Here is a 14,076-nt window from a genome sequence, read left to right on the forward strand (position 1 = left end):
GAATACAGACCTTATACTACTGTTTGGTTTTATCGTTTTTGTCAATTTGATGTAAAAGAGAAATTTACATAAAATTTTAAAATGTTTTATAGTAGATTATAGAATTTTACATTGAAAATAAATAAATAAAACTATGAAAATTACTTTATAAATATTTTTTTCCCCTAATTTTTATCACAAAAGTGTATTATATCAATTACTTCACATATACTGTTAAAAAATTATAGTATGAAAATATTTAAATATAATATTTGATCAGTTTAATTTATATTGATATAAAAAATTTCAAAATCGAAACAAACTGTATATTATAAAAACAGACCAAAAATTAAAATTTCGGTCTATTACAATCGATCAGCTCAATTTTATCAATTTTTCTTACATCCAAGTTCCAACCAAGGGCTGAGATTAGGACCCTTTTGTAGCTCGCCATTTTGGTTCCCAACCCAGATACACAAACACAAATTTAGGGAAAGAAAGGCGAAGAGAAGATTGAGAAGAGACAGAGAAGATGAGCAGTGGTAGTAGTACGAGACCCGTACCTAGAAGAGAGAGCCCATGGGGCACTCCCGAGGGAGATTGTCGGCAGCCAAAGGCCCACAGATGCAATGATCGAGATGTCATCCAAGTAAGCTTTCTCTTCCCCTTTAAACCCTCAAACCCTTGTTTCGAGTAATTTTTGTATGCAGATAAGATATATGTCACGTACTTTCTATTATTATGATTGAATTTGACAGTCGAATCCATTATATTTATGTTAGGTATATAAATTGGTGGAAGGTAGTGCAACGTTGTGCCTATTGGCATACCAAAATTTCTTCTTTTTTCCATATATGTTTCATATACACTATTTGATTAGAGAACAGGTATGGGCAATGTGGGTTGGTGTTCAATGTTTGAATTGGGGCATCTGAAGAACTAGTTTTGGGTTTTAATGCTCTCATTTGTTTTGTGCTTTGCAATGTGTACTGAGTCAAAGTTGTGTTTGGTTGTAATTTGAGCTTTTTATTTTTAGCAAGTCTGGAAATTAAGAGAGTTAGACACAATTGAATTGATTTAAGTGACAAGTAAACTCATTCTGATAAAAATTAAAAAAAAAACAAGTTTTTCCATATTTTTCAAAAATCAGTCCTGTGTATGTAGATTATACATAATCAAGTAATTTTTACAGATATTCTCTGATGAGAGATTGATGAATCTCAAACGATTTGTTACCTGATGATGTTATGTTGTGAGTTGTAGGAAATTTTGTTTGATGATATCCTTATTCCAATGTGCTCTTTTTTTATTTTTTATTTTTGTTGTTGTTATATATGATGGATGAACCATTAATACTAAGATGCATCGAAAGAGTTTAAAAGGAAATGCCAATTACCGAAGGCTTGAACTTCCATAAGGGAACAAAGTAACTACTACTAGGCAAGAAAGTAGAAAGAAAGCAGAAGGATCTGTTTAAGCTTATGAGCCTAGAGTACTTCCCCTTCAAAATTATGCAGATTTATCAAGACCCAAAAGGTGATTACTACTCAAAACTTATTGAATTATGCCGCTTTATAATGTTTCTAATTCACTCGAACTTTGTAACCAGAAGAATGCAATATTAAGGAATTAAGGAATGATTTTTCCAATCAACTGTGATGTCGCTAGACCTTCAGAAAAGGATCACTGCTTTGAATTAGTAGTAGAAAACTACGAAAATAGGGATGTTGTACTTATGAAAAAGATTGATTTCTTATTTATTTGATAATCCAGTGGATTCTTCTTTAACCATATGAAACTTGAAAAGGTACTGCGATGGAGAAGTTTTTTGTGGCATGTCATCATGAATAGGTGTTTCTCCAAAGAATTAGTGTGCTAGGGTTTTGGGGTTTGAGAACGAATGATATATCTTTTAGAAACTTCTTTGAGAATGATGCCTGTAAGTGTGGCAAAAAGGGGATTGAATGAAGGTGTCTTTCAAAAACAATCTTACTTGTTGAGGGACCCTTTTCTGGTGAGGTTGTGTTTTCTAAAGCTGTATAGGGTAAAGATTACAGTTTTAGAAATATTTTTAGAGGTTCACACAAAACATAAGTCAAGGCTTATATGATTAAGTATGGGTCTTCCTAGGCATACTCCTCGGGAGCAAAAGTATAGCGACCCCGGTCTTTTCTCTTTAGATTATTGTATCCGGACTTAGGTTCCGTGGATCCTGTCATCATTTATTGGTTGTTGTTGTCCTTTAATCTCTTTGTATTTGAAGTATAGATTGTGTTGGGCGGGTCTGATACAGGTTGGTTGAATTTAGATGCCAATAGGTGATGCCCAGATTTTGGCCTTCACGCTCGAGCGTAAGTTTTAACGCTCGAGCGGGCCCTTCGTTGTTGCTTCTACGCTCGAGCGGGAGTTTTTACACTCGAGCGTGATTTTCCATCTCCCAGTACTTTAAATCTGCAGATCGTCCGCTCGAGCGGTAATTTTTACGCTCGAGCGTGATCCCTTGTTTTTGTTCCTCCGCTCGAGCGGAGAGTTTGACGCTCGAGCGGGTGTCATCGCCTGCAGAACTTCTGGAAGTGTGCAATCGACGCTCGAGCGGCTTTCTTCACGCTCGAGCGTGAGTCTGTGTCTTACGCTCGAGCGGGGCTTTCTACGCTCGAGCGTAGAGTCGACTACATCAGTCCGTGATTTCACTTTTGAATCACTTTTTGACCTAATTTTTCCTTCTTAACTTTTAAAAACCGCCCCTTGAGGGTTTCTTTCTCTTTCTCTCTCTCTAAACTTGCCTTCTCTCTTAGAATTGATCTACCTAGGGTGAGTATCTAACCTAGGTCTTTTATTAAAAAGTTAGAGTGAGTTGAGGGCTTCGTTTTAATCTGAGAAACTTGGAATTTGGAGCACGTTGGTCTTTGGTCTTCATCTCCATCTTCTCCATACGAGTTATTTTCTTCGAGGTAGGGATTTCCTACTCCATTTTATACGCTTTGTTCTAAGTTTTGGTATTTTGATAGGTTGGGGACACTTTGGAAATTTTGTTGAATTAATAAATTGATTTGAGTAATTAATTTAAGGAAATTGGGGAATTTGGTTAAATCCATGAAATTGGGAAATTTATTGATTAAATGGTGTAGTTGGATAATGTAAATAACTCGCCTATTGAATTGTTGGTATATTTATTTTCCAAGTCTAGAAATAACTGTTTGGGCTATCGGTGGAGGATAGTCGTGATTGTTGTAGACACTGCATGTGGATTAGGGATAACTGAAACTAATCATTGATTAAGTCATCAATTTTGACTGCTGAATTAATACAGACATTGTGTGTATTGATTGTGTGTTGTATATGTTATGTGTTTGCATACATTGTTTTGTGTGGGAGGAGATAGGGGATGTACCCCACGGTTTAGGGAAAGATAGGGGATGGACCTCTAAACCGGATTTTTGTTTGGGAGGAGATAGGGGATGGACTCCATTAGCCACACTTTTGTGTGTGCTTATTTATATTGAAGTGTTTTATTGATACAACACTAAAATGTGTATCAAACTGGAAGTATGAAGTGTTTGATTTGAGCCTGAGTCTCATCTGTTTGTTGACACTGGATGAATGTGAATATATTATGTATGGTTCACTGTTGTAAGATTGGCCAGGTTCTGAGCCATATTGATAATGTTGGAAAGTAAAACATGTCTTAGACATTAGTGTCATGAAACTGTATAATGATGTAAATGATTACCTTCGTTAACCATCTATTGAATACCATAGCTTTATTCATTGCTTATAATTGGTTTAGTATATTTCTACTGGGCTGTGGCTCACCCTTTATGGGAACATCATTTTCAGGTCCAGGTGATAAGCTACCTCCCAGAACTTAGCTTGGAAGGATTTGGATTTTGAAGACTATTTTTAGTTGTTTGTTTTTATTTGATAAATAATCAAGCCTAGGGCTTTATTTGTATTTGAGTTAGAACTCATATTTTGTGTCCAAGTGTTGGCTTGGAAAGATGTAAGCCCATAAGGCATTTAATTTGATGTTACATGTAATGTTTTTATTTAGTAATACTCTGATGAATGAATGAATAAATTGTTTTCTTTAAATAATGCATGTCAATGTTATGTATATTATGGGTTTAATTTTGAGGGCGTTACAACTTGGTATCAGAGCGTACCGGGTTCGAATACTTTGGGTACGTGGGAAGTGATTAGTATCACAATGGGTTCGTCTCGTTTGATAGAGACTTAGATGTACTGTTATGTGCTTATATGATAACATGTTTATGTGATTATGTGGGTATGGAACGTAGTTTCTAGGATGTTAATTGGACCCTTGAGTTTCTAGTAGTCTTGTTGGAAAGGCACTTGATCAATGCTGTTTCCAACCGGAACTATAGTAACGCTTCGGGACTATTATTATCCAGGAATGAAATTCGTAGGTGCTTATGTGATTATGTGCTTACGTGGAATGAATTATTTTTGTCCAATGCATTAGGACGCGAGTGTTTAGTTTCGGCACATTTATTAATGTGCTAACGTCTTTGTTTCCTTTATTAGGATGTCAGGACGAGGACGAGGACGCGGTAGGCGTGGTAGGCCGGGTAGGCAGGAGGTACCGGTGCCAGAGGAGATTCCGGCAGTTCAGGAGGGAATTGGCCAGGCCAATGTGGCCGAACCAGTAGGCCGGCAGGATATGGGCGCTCTAGCCCGAGAGATAGCAGGGGCATTCAAGGAGTCAGTAGGCATTCTCAGAGCTGAGAATCAAGCTCGGGATGTTGCTGCAGATGCAGGACCTTCCTTTCTGAAGAGGGAGTTCTTCCGGTCTAATCCGGATGAATTTGTGGGTGATCCTAAAGAGCCGCTTAAGGCAGATGAATGGCTCGAACAGACAACGAAGACGTTTGAGATGCTTGGCATCGAAGACGAGGGGTTGAAGGTGACCTTGGCATCATTCCAGTTGAAGGGGGATGCGGGTCAGTGGTGGAAGTTCACTAAGGGTCGTATAGGAGGTACATGGGAGGCTTTTGTGAATGCTTTCCAGGAGAAGTTCTTATCTCCAGCAGTTAGGGAGAAGCTGAGAGACCAGTTCTGCCAGCTTAAGCAGTCGAGTTCTTCAGTGGCCGAGTTTGAGGCTGCATTTACTAGTTTGTCCAGGTTTGCACCTGAATTGGTGGCGTCTGAGGAACACCGTTGTATTGAGTTTGAGAAGAAGTTGAGGCGTGGCCTCAAGCTGAGAGTTGGGGGAACTATGATTCGGGATTATGGGCGTTTGGTTGATGCTGCAGCCCACATGGAAATCATGATGCAAGAGGAGGAGGAAGAACAGAAGGGCTCCAAGAGGAGTCAGGATGGTCAGAGTGATGGTAGGAGACAGAAGGGTTTTAATCCTCAACAGTCTCAGAGTAGCTTTTCTAGATCGACTTTTCCTGTGCCGAGTGCTAGTTCGGGGAAAGGCAGTCAAGGAGACATTACCTGCTTCAAGTGTGGCCAGCTGGGCCACAAGTCTCCAGTTTGTCCTCAGAGGGGAGGAGTGCAGAGAGCAGCATCATCTTCGGCTCGATCTCAGAGCCAGAGTCAGGGTAGAGGCCAGCCACTCTTGTGTTATCAGTGTGGTCAGCCAGGGCATATGAAGAGGTATTGCCCGCAGTTGGGTGGCACACCTGGTGCATCTGGTTTGAGGCAGATTCAGGGTCAACAGCCAGCTCAGTCGGGTCAGGCCTCGAGGGCCAATCAGGGGGCTTCATCGTCTCAGTCGGTGCAGCAATCTTATGCTCCTAGGGGTGAGCAGGTTGATCAGAGGTCGTCTGGGCGCGTGTATGCTGTTACCGCGCAGGATCTTGTACCGGCTCCATCTGTTGTGAGAGGTACTTTCTTGTTTTGCAACTCGGTTGCTAATGTTTTGATTGATACGGGTGCATCTCATTCCTTTGTGTCTGCTGCATTTGCATCTGTTTTGGAGTTGGAGTTAGCATAGTTAGCATCTCCTATTTGTGTAGTGTCGCCTCTTGGGGGTGAATTGATTTTGAAACACGATGTTAGGGGTTGTGATATAGAGGTTGATTACCATAGAATCCCATTTTCCTTTGTAGTTATGCCTATGAGTGGTTTCGATGTTATTTTGGGTATGGACTGGTTATCGTCATACCGGGCAGTTATTGATTGCTACCGCCAGAGAGTCACTTGTTGTACCGTGAATGGTGAGTGTTTTCATTTTCTGGGGGACCGTGTTGGTAGTGTTTTGCCACCGGGGTATGTTCCGCGAGGACGGAGTGAGCTTAGTGGTCTACTTGCTAACCTTTCGATTAGTGAGGATGGTGAGACTCAGATTGTGTTGCCAAGGGTGGTTTGTGAGTACTCGGACGTCTTTCCCGAGGATCTTGTTGGTTTGCCATCGCATCGAGAGATTGAATTCTCTATTGACTTAGTGCCCGGCACGACGCCGATTTCTATGGCACCTTATCGTTTTGCCCCAGCTGAGTTAGTTGAGTTGAAGATCCAACTCCAGGAGTTGCTAGATAAAGGTTATATACGTCCTAGTGTTTCGCCTTGGGGAGCACCGGCCCTCTTTGTTAAAAAGAAAGGTGGTGCTTTGAGACTTTGTATAGATTACCGAAAATTGAATCGGGCTACGGTTAAGAATAAGTACCCTATGCCTCGTATAGATGATCTGTTCGATCAGTTGAAAGGTTCCCGTTGTTTCTTGAAGATAGACTTGAGATCGGGTTATCATCAGTTGAGAGTCAGGGAGGAGGATATTCCAAAGACGGCATTCCGTACGCGGTATGGCCACTATGAGTTTTTGGTGATGCCATTTGGGCTCACCAATGCACCGTCAGTATTTATGGATTTGATGAACCGGATATTCCGGGAATTTCTAGATCGTTTTGTAGTCGTCTTCGTGGACGACATCCTTATCTATTCACCTTCAGAGGAAGAGCACGAGGAACACTTGAGGGTGGTGCTTGATTTACTTAGAGCCCATCAGCTTTATGCTAAGTTTGGGAAGTGTGAGTTCTGGCTAGAGGAGGTGAAGTTCTTAGGCCATGTAGTTTCTAGGGAAGGTGTGTCTGTTGATACATCCAAGACAGAGGCAGTGCAAGATTGGGCACAGCCTAAGAGTGTGTTTGAGATCCGCAGTTTTCTGGGATTAGCTGGGTATTATCGCCGGTTTGTAAGAGATTTCTCCAGATTAGCTTCGCCTTTGACTAGATTGACTCGGAAGGGAGTCAAATTTGTTTGGAGTGAGACTTGTGAAAAGTCGTTCCAGGAGTTGAAAGTTAGACTGACCACTGCTCCAGTCTTGATTATTCCGGAGAGAGGGTTGTGTTATGCAGTCTATTGTGACGCCTCACGAGAGGGTCTTGGTTGTGTGTTGATGCAAGAGGGGAAAGTGGTTGCCTATGGCTCACGTCAGTTAAAAGTTCACGAGAAGAATTACCCTACGCATGATTTAGAGTTAGCAGCTGTGATATTTGCCTTGAAGATTTGGAGACATTATCTTTACGGTGAGAGGTTCGAGGCATTCTCGAATCATAAGAGTCTGAAATATCTGTTCACACAGAAAGACTTGAACTTGAGGCAGAGGAGGTGGATGGAATTTATTGAGGATTATGACTTTGAATTGCATTATCATCCGGGAAAGGCCAATGTGGTGGCCGACGCCCTTAGCAGGAAACCTGTTGGTGACATAGCTAGTGTAGCCATCCGAGAGTGAGAGATGTTAGGTGCACTTGGAGAGTTTGATTTGCTTCTGGGCGAATCCGTTGAGGCTGCGGCCTTGTTTTCTGTTGTTGCGCAGCCTACACTTGTGACTCGAGTGTTAGAGGCTCAGAGGGGTGACCTTGAGGTAGAATCCCTCCGTGAGAAGATTTCTGGTGGGAAGGTTGAGAAGGGTTTGACGGTGTGTCCCGACTTGAGTGTGAGATACCGAGACCGTCTGTTTGTGCCGGAGTCTTGTCGAGAGGAGGTACTCCGAGAGTTTCATCATTCACGCCTTGCGGTGCATCCGGGAGGTACTAAGATGTATCGGGATTTTGTCGCCAGTTTTGGTGGCGGGGTATGAAGAGAGATGTGGCAGCTTTCGTGTCTAAGTGCCTTACTTGTCAGCAAGTGAAGGCCGAACATCAAAGGCCAGCGGGTTTGTTGCAACCCTTGCCTATTGTCGAGTGGAAGTGGGAGCATGTCACTATGGACTTTGTTGTAGGTCTTCCGAGGACTCAGCGGGGCAGTGATGCTATTTGGGTGGTTGTAGACCGGTTGACTAAGTCGGCGCACTTCATTCCTATGCGCATTAGAGATTCAGTAGATCATCTTGCCGACTTGTATATTCGGGACATAGTGAGGTTGCACGGGGTTCCAGTGACGATCGTCTCTGATAGGGACCCTCGTTTTACTGCCAGATTATGGCAGAGCTTGCAGAGTGCCTTAGGTACTAAGTTGACCTTTAGCACAGCTTATCATCCTCAGACTGATGGGCAGTCCGAGCGTACTATTCAGATCCTTGAAGATATGCTTCGGGGTTGTGTTCTTGACTTTAGCGGGTCATGGGAGAGGCACTTGCCATTAGTGGAGTTTGCCTACAACAACAGCTTCCAGTCTAGTATCGGTATGGCACCGTTTGAGGCCTTATACGGCCGACCGTGTAGGTCTTCTGTTTGTTGGGCCGAGGTGGGTGATGCACCTCTGTTGGGTCCGGAGTTAGTGAGGGAAACGACGGAGAAGGTTGAGCTTATCCGTAAGAGGCTTGTTACAGCCCAGAGTCGTCAGAAATCTTATGCCGACCGTAGGAGGAGACCTTTGGTGTTTGAGGTGAGTGATCATGTCTTTTTGAAGATATCACCAAGACGGGGATTGATGAGGTTTGGGAAGAGCGGGAAGTTGTCCCCTCGATTCATTGGTCCTTTTGAGATCCTTGAGAGGATTGGCGAGACTGCTTATCGTTTAGCTTTGCCGCCGCAGTTGTCCGGAGTACATGACGTGTTTCATGTGAGTATGCTTCGGAAGTATGAGCCGGATCCATCACATGTATTGGATTGGACCGATTTAGTAGTTGATGAGGATGTCTCGTATGAGGAGAGACCGGTTAGGGTCTTGGATAAGCGGGATCAAGTCTTGCGAGGCAAGACCATTCCTTTGGTGAAAGTTTTGTGGAAACATCACGGGGTGGAGGAAGCCACTTGGGAACGTGAGTTGGAAGTCCGCGAGAAATATTCGGACATGTTTATTGATTTGTAATCTTGTAGTTAGATTTTGTAATATTGTCGAACTTTAAAGCTTTCTATATATGTCTTAAGCTGTAAAACATTGAGAATGTTTTGGTTAATGGAAATATTTTGGAACTTGCCTCGAAATGGAAGTTTAATGGAACATTGTATATGTTGAATATATTGAAAATTGTTGAAATTGAAAGAAAATTGCATAGTGTTAATGCAGGTTGAAATATATGTTTGTTTTGCATATTGTGTCATGCCTCTTTGTTAAGAGATGGAATGGCCGGTGTTGGGTCAAGTTGTTTATTAGTGAGTTATCATATCGTTGGAATTTGAGAAAACTTGTTGTCGAAACCTTGTGCTTAATTTCGGGGACGAAATTCTTTTAAGGAGGGGAGGTTATAGCGACCCCGGTCTTTTCTCTTTAGATTATTGTATCCAGACTTAGGTTCCGTGGATCCTGTCATCATTTATTGGTTGTTGTTGTCCTTTAATCTCTTTGTATTTGAAGTATAGATTGTGTTGGGCGGGTCTGATACAGGTTGGTTGAATTTAGATGCCAATAGGTGATGCCCAGATTTTGGCCTTCACGCTCGAGCGTAAGTTTTAACGCTCGAGCGGGCCCTTCGTTGTTGCTTCTACGCTCGAGCGTGATTTTCCATCTCCCAGTACTTTAAATCTGCAGATCGTCCGCTCGAGCGGTAATTTTTACGCTCGAGCGTGATCCCTTGTTTTTGTTCCTCCGCTCGAGCGGATAGTTTGACGCTCGAGCGGGTGTCATCGCCTGCAGAACTTCTGGAAGTGTGCAATCGACGCTCGAGCGGCTTTCTTCACGCTCGAGCGTGAGTCTGTGTCTTACGCTCGAGCGGGGCTTTCTACGCTCGAGCGTAGAGTCGACTACATCAGTCCGTGATTTCACTTTTGAATCACTTTTTGACCTAATTTTTCCTTCTTAACTTTTAAAAACCGCCCCTTGAGGGTTTCTTTCTCTTTCTCTCTCTCTAAACTTGCCTTCTCTCTTAGAATTGATCTACCTAGGGTGAGTATCTAACCTAGGTCTTTTATTAAAAAGTTAGAGTGAGTTGAGGGCTTCGTTTTAATCTGAGAAACTTGGAATTTGGAGCACGTTGGTCTTTGGTCTTCATCTCCATCTTCTCCATACGAGTTATTTTCTTCGAGGTAGGGATTTCCTACTCCATTTTATACGCTTTGTTCTAAGTTTTGGTATTTTGATAGGTTGGGGACACTTTGGAAATTTTGTTGAATTAATAAATTGATTTGAGTAATTAATTTAAGGAAATTGGGGAATTTGGTTAAATCCATGAAATTGGGAAATTTATTGATTAAATGGTGTAGTTGGATAATGTAAATCACTCGCCTATTGAATTGTTGGTATATTTATTTTCCAAGTCTAGAAATAACTGTTTGGGCTATCGGTGGAGGATAGTCGTGATTGTTGTAGACACTGCATGTGGATTAGGGATAACTGAAACTAATCATTGATTAAGTCATCAATTTTGACAGCTGAATTAATACAGACATTGTGTGTATTGATTGTGTGTTGTATATGTTATGTGTTTGCATACATTGTTTTGTGTGAGAGGAGATAGGGGATGTACTCCACGGTTTAGGGGAAGATAGGGGATGGACCTCTAAACCGGATTTTTGTTTGGGAGGAGATAGGGGATGGACTCCATTAGCCACACTTTTGTGTGTGCTTATTTATATTGAAGTGTTTTATTGATACAACACTAAAATGTGTATCAAACTGGAAGTATGAAGTGTTTGATTTGAGCCTGAGTCTCATCTGTTTGTTGACACTGGATGAATGTGAATATATTATGTATGGTTCACTGTTGTAAGATTGGCCAGGTTCTGAGCCATATTGATAATGTTGGAAAGTAAAACATGTCTTAGACATTAGTGTCATGAAACTGTATAATGATGTAAATGATTACCTTCGTTAACCATCTATTGAATACCATAGCTTTATTCATTGCTTATAATTGGTTTAGTATATTTCTACTGGGCTGTGGCTCACCCTTTATGGGAACATCATTTTTAGGTCCAGGTGATAAGCTACCTCCCAGAACTTAGCTTGGAAGGATTTGGATTTTGAAGACTATTTTTAGTTGTTTGTTTTTATTTGATAAATAATCAAGCCTAGGGCTTTATTTGTATTTGAGTTAGAACTCATATTTTGTGTCCAAGTGTTGGCTTGGAAAGATGTAAGCCCATAAGGCATTTAATTTGATGTTACATGTAATGTTGTTATTTAGTAATACTCTGATGAATGAATGAATAAATTGTTTTCTTTAAATAATGCATGTCAATGTTATGTATATTATGGGTTTAATTTTGAGGGCGTTATAAAAAGGCATTATAGTGCTTCTATAGTTGTTTCATTAGGACCATCCCTCATTTGGTTGGATTTTTAGTTTATTTTACTTTTATCTTTAGAATTTATTGACTGTATCTTTTAGCTATTTTAATGTACATCGTCAGAAAATTCTTAAAATCATCAACTGAAGGACTAAACTCTTTGTGGGCTCAACTACATATCAAACTCTTAAATTTGTCCTTCGCCTTCTTGTCAATTGACTCAACTCCTTAGAAGCATGAAAGTCTCTTTACTCAAATGCTCCAGATAAAGGGCTTCATTCCTTAGTTCGATTCTCCTTCTACTTACTCTACTTCCCACCAACTTTGAGATAACTCAGCCTCCACCCACCAACGTAGAAAACACCCAGTCTGCATGAAACTAACCCAGAGCAATTCCAAACCTCGCTAGCCACTTTACAAAGGGAGATGGTCCTCTAACTCCCTCACCTCCTTGCACTTTGAACTTCAATTTAGGGGAACATGTCGTCTTCAAATGCAATTGTAAATTTACAAAATCTTCCTAAGAGCTACAATCCACACGTACAACCTACCTTGAAAGGGACTTTAAAAGCTCATACCCTTTTCAATTTCACAAAGATTCTTGTGTAACAGTTTGTAGTATGTCTTAGCTTCATACTATTGGACTTGCATGCTACCATTGTTAAAATTAGTATTATTTTAACTGGATGTTGTACAATATTTTGCTAGAGTTAATCGACTTTCTTGATTGAATATGTAATACTGGTTTTGGCATTTATATTAGCCATTACCTAAACACATACACATACAAGGAACCCCAATGCATAGAAGTGGAGGATCAAACTCATCATTTTATGTCGCATGTCTATTTATCGTGGAAGTCTTCTAATGTTTCATATTGTATTTTTCAAAGTTTTCTTAAAGTTTTCCTATCAAGCCCCTATTTTATAATTTTGATTCACATTTCGGCCTTCGTTGTTGTTTTCCGTTTTTGTTTCCCTTGAAACCACGGAATAAAGTAGAAGTAAGTTCATTTATAGAAAATTCAAAATGACCGTTTCGCAAGGAGATGAAAATAACCAATAATGCTTAGATGTGCGAGGAGATGGTAGGCATCCCAAACAAAACGCGATGTTTAAGTGGAAACAGATTGCGACTAATTGACCTTTGTCGGCATGTATTATGATGGCCTTGTATTTGAAGTTTCACTATTAAGTTTATGCTCAATTTTAGTACATTTTGAGTTCATTTCAGTCGTGTTGTGTAGGCATGCTTTGAAGGTAACCCATTTAAGACAATTCCTGGTCCTTTCAAGCTCTTCTGGCAATGCATGCGCTCAAAACTTGGGTATGTTTTCTTTCATTTGGACGACTTATCCGAAAAAAGATGATTTTTTATTTTTATTTTTTATTTTTCATTCATTTATACTATAGTACATTCTTTTGACATGCTCATGAAGCATCTAAGATTATGTCTTCTTTAAATATTCAGAATTTTCTAATTGGTCACTGAAAGCTTTTCATTGGCAATTAATCACATAGAATACCAGACATGTAGATTATAATTTGTTAGAAGTTGCTTCATTGACCAAAATTTCCATCGCATAATAATTTGAAGTCTTTTATACTCTTTGAGATAACTAATTGCTTAATTCTAATTTCAATTGTTCCATTACATTCTGAAGTAATTGTTGCTGCTAATCAATTGATTGAATGTTTCGTGTGCAGCGAAGAACCAACGGAACCATTCTACTATTTGCAATTGGACCCACCAACAAGAGAAGTGAAGCTTAAGTGATGCTCGTCTCCAAATGCCACATATCTGCTTTTAGGTTGGACCCTTATGTCCTTGTAATTTCAAGTTTTGTTATCGTTGCCTTATACACTAATATGGCATATATTTCGGCTTTCAAGTTCAAAATAATATGATTTTTCACGTTGTGGTGGAAAAGCTTGTTCTGAGTAAACTAGTTGATTGATGACACTTTTAATTCTTCCTTTGATAAGCAACACTTGTGACCATTCAAATTCCCTCTAGCTTCCTTACATTTTCTCCCCCAACAAGTCAGTGTGTCTTTTACAATCCCACTTATTTTCAGAAGATGCATCATGTCCTCAACTGAAACACATATAGGGTTGTAAATGAGCTGAGTTGAGCTAAGTAGTAGGTTATTCAAGCTTGATTTAAAAACTTAACGAGCTTCCAAAATATGTTCAAGCTTGGCATGTTTACTTTTCAAGCCAATTTCAAACAAGTTTTGATTGAGCTGATAACGAGTAGAACTGAAGTAGCTTGATTTTTATAATATATAAGCTTATTGGGCTTAGTAATAGGTTGAATGAAAGAGAGTTATTCTTACATGGAGATGTGGGCTCCTGAGCCTCTTATCATCCACTTCATTATATTCAAATGAAACAACTCTGAATATTCACTGGGAACAGACAATTAATGCAAACCTAGTGAACCGGTTGATTTCAATCTTTTTACTTAGGATCCAGAATTTCCTAGTCTACTTACAAACCAAATACATTTAATCCCA

General features: G+C 40.2%; 1 long non-coding RNA gene across 1 annotated transcript; it reads left to right on the plus strand.

The window, feature by feature from the left end:
• Positions 1-283: 283 nt before the first annotated feature.
• On the plus strand, positions 284-13,791 carry LOC114322099 (uncharacterized). The gene is made up of 3 exons (XR_014335972.1): positions 284-628; positions 12,805-12,884; positions 13,265-13,791. It is a non-coding gene; the product is annotated as an uncharacterized LOC114322099 (long non-coding RNA).
• The last annotated feature ends 285 nt before the right edge of the window (positions 13,792-14,076 follow it).

Source organism: Camellia sinensis, chromosome 7, assembly GCF_055761805.1.
Source record: "Camellia sinensis isolate YWXY chromosome 7, ASM5576180v1, whole genome shotgun sequence".
NCBI classification, from domain to species: domain Eukaryota; kingdom Viridiplantae; phylum Streptophyta; class Magnoliopsida; order Ericales; family Theaceae; genus Camellia; species Camellia sinensis.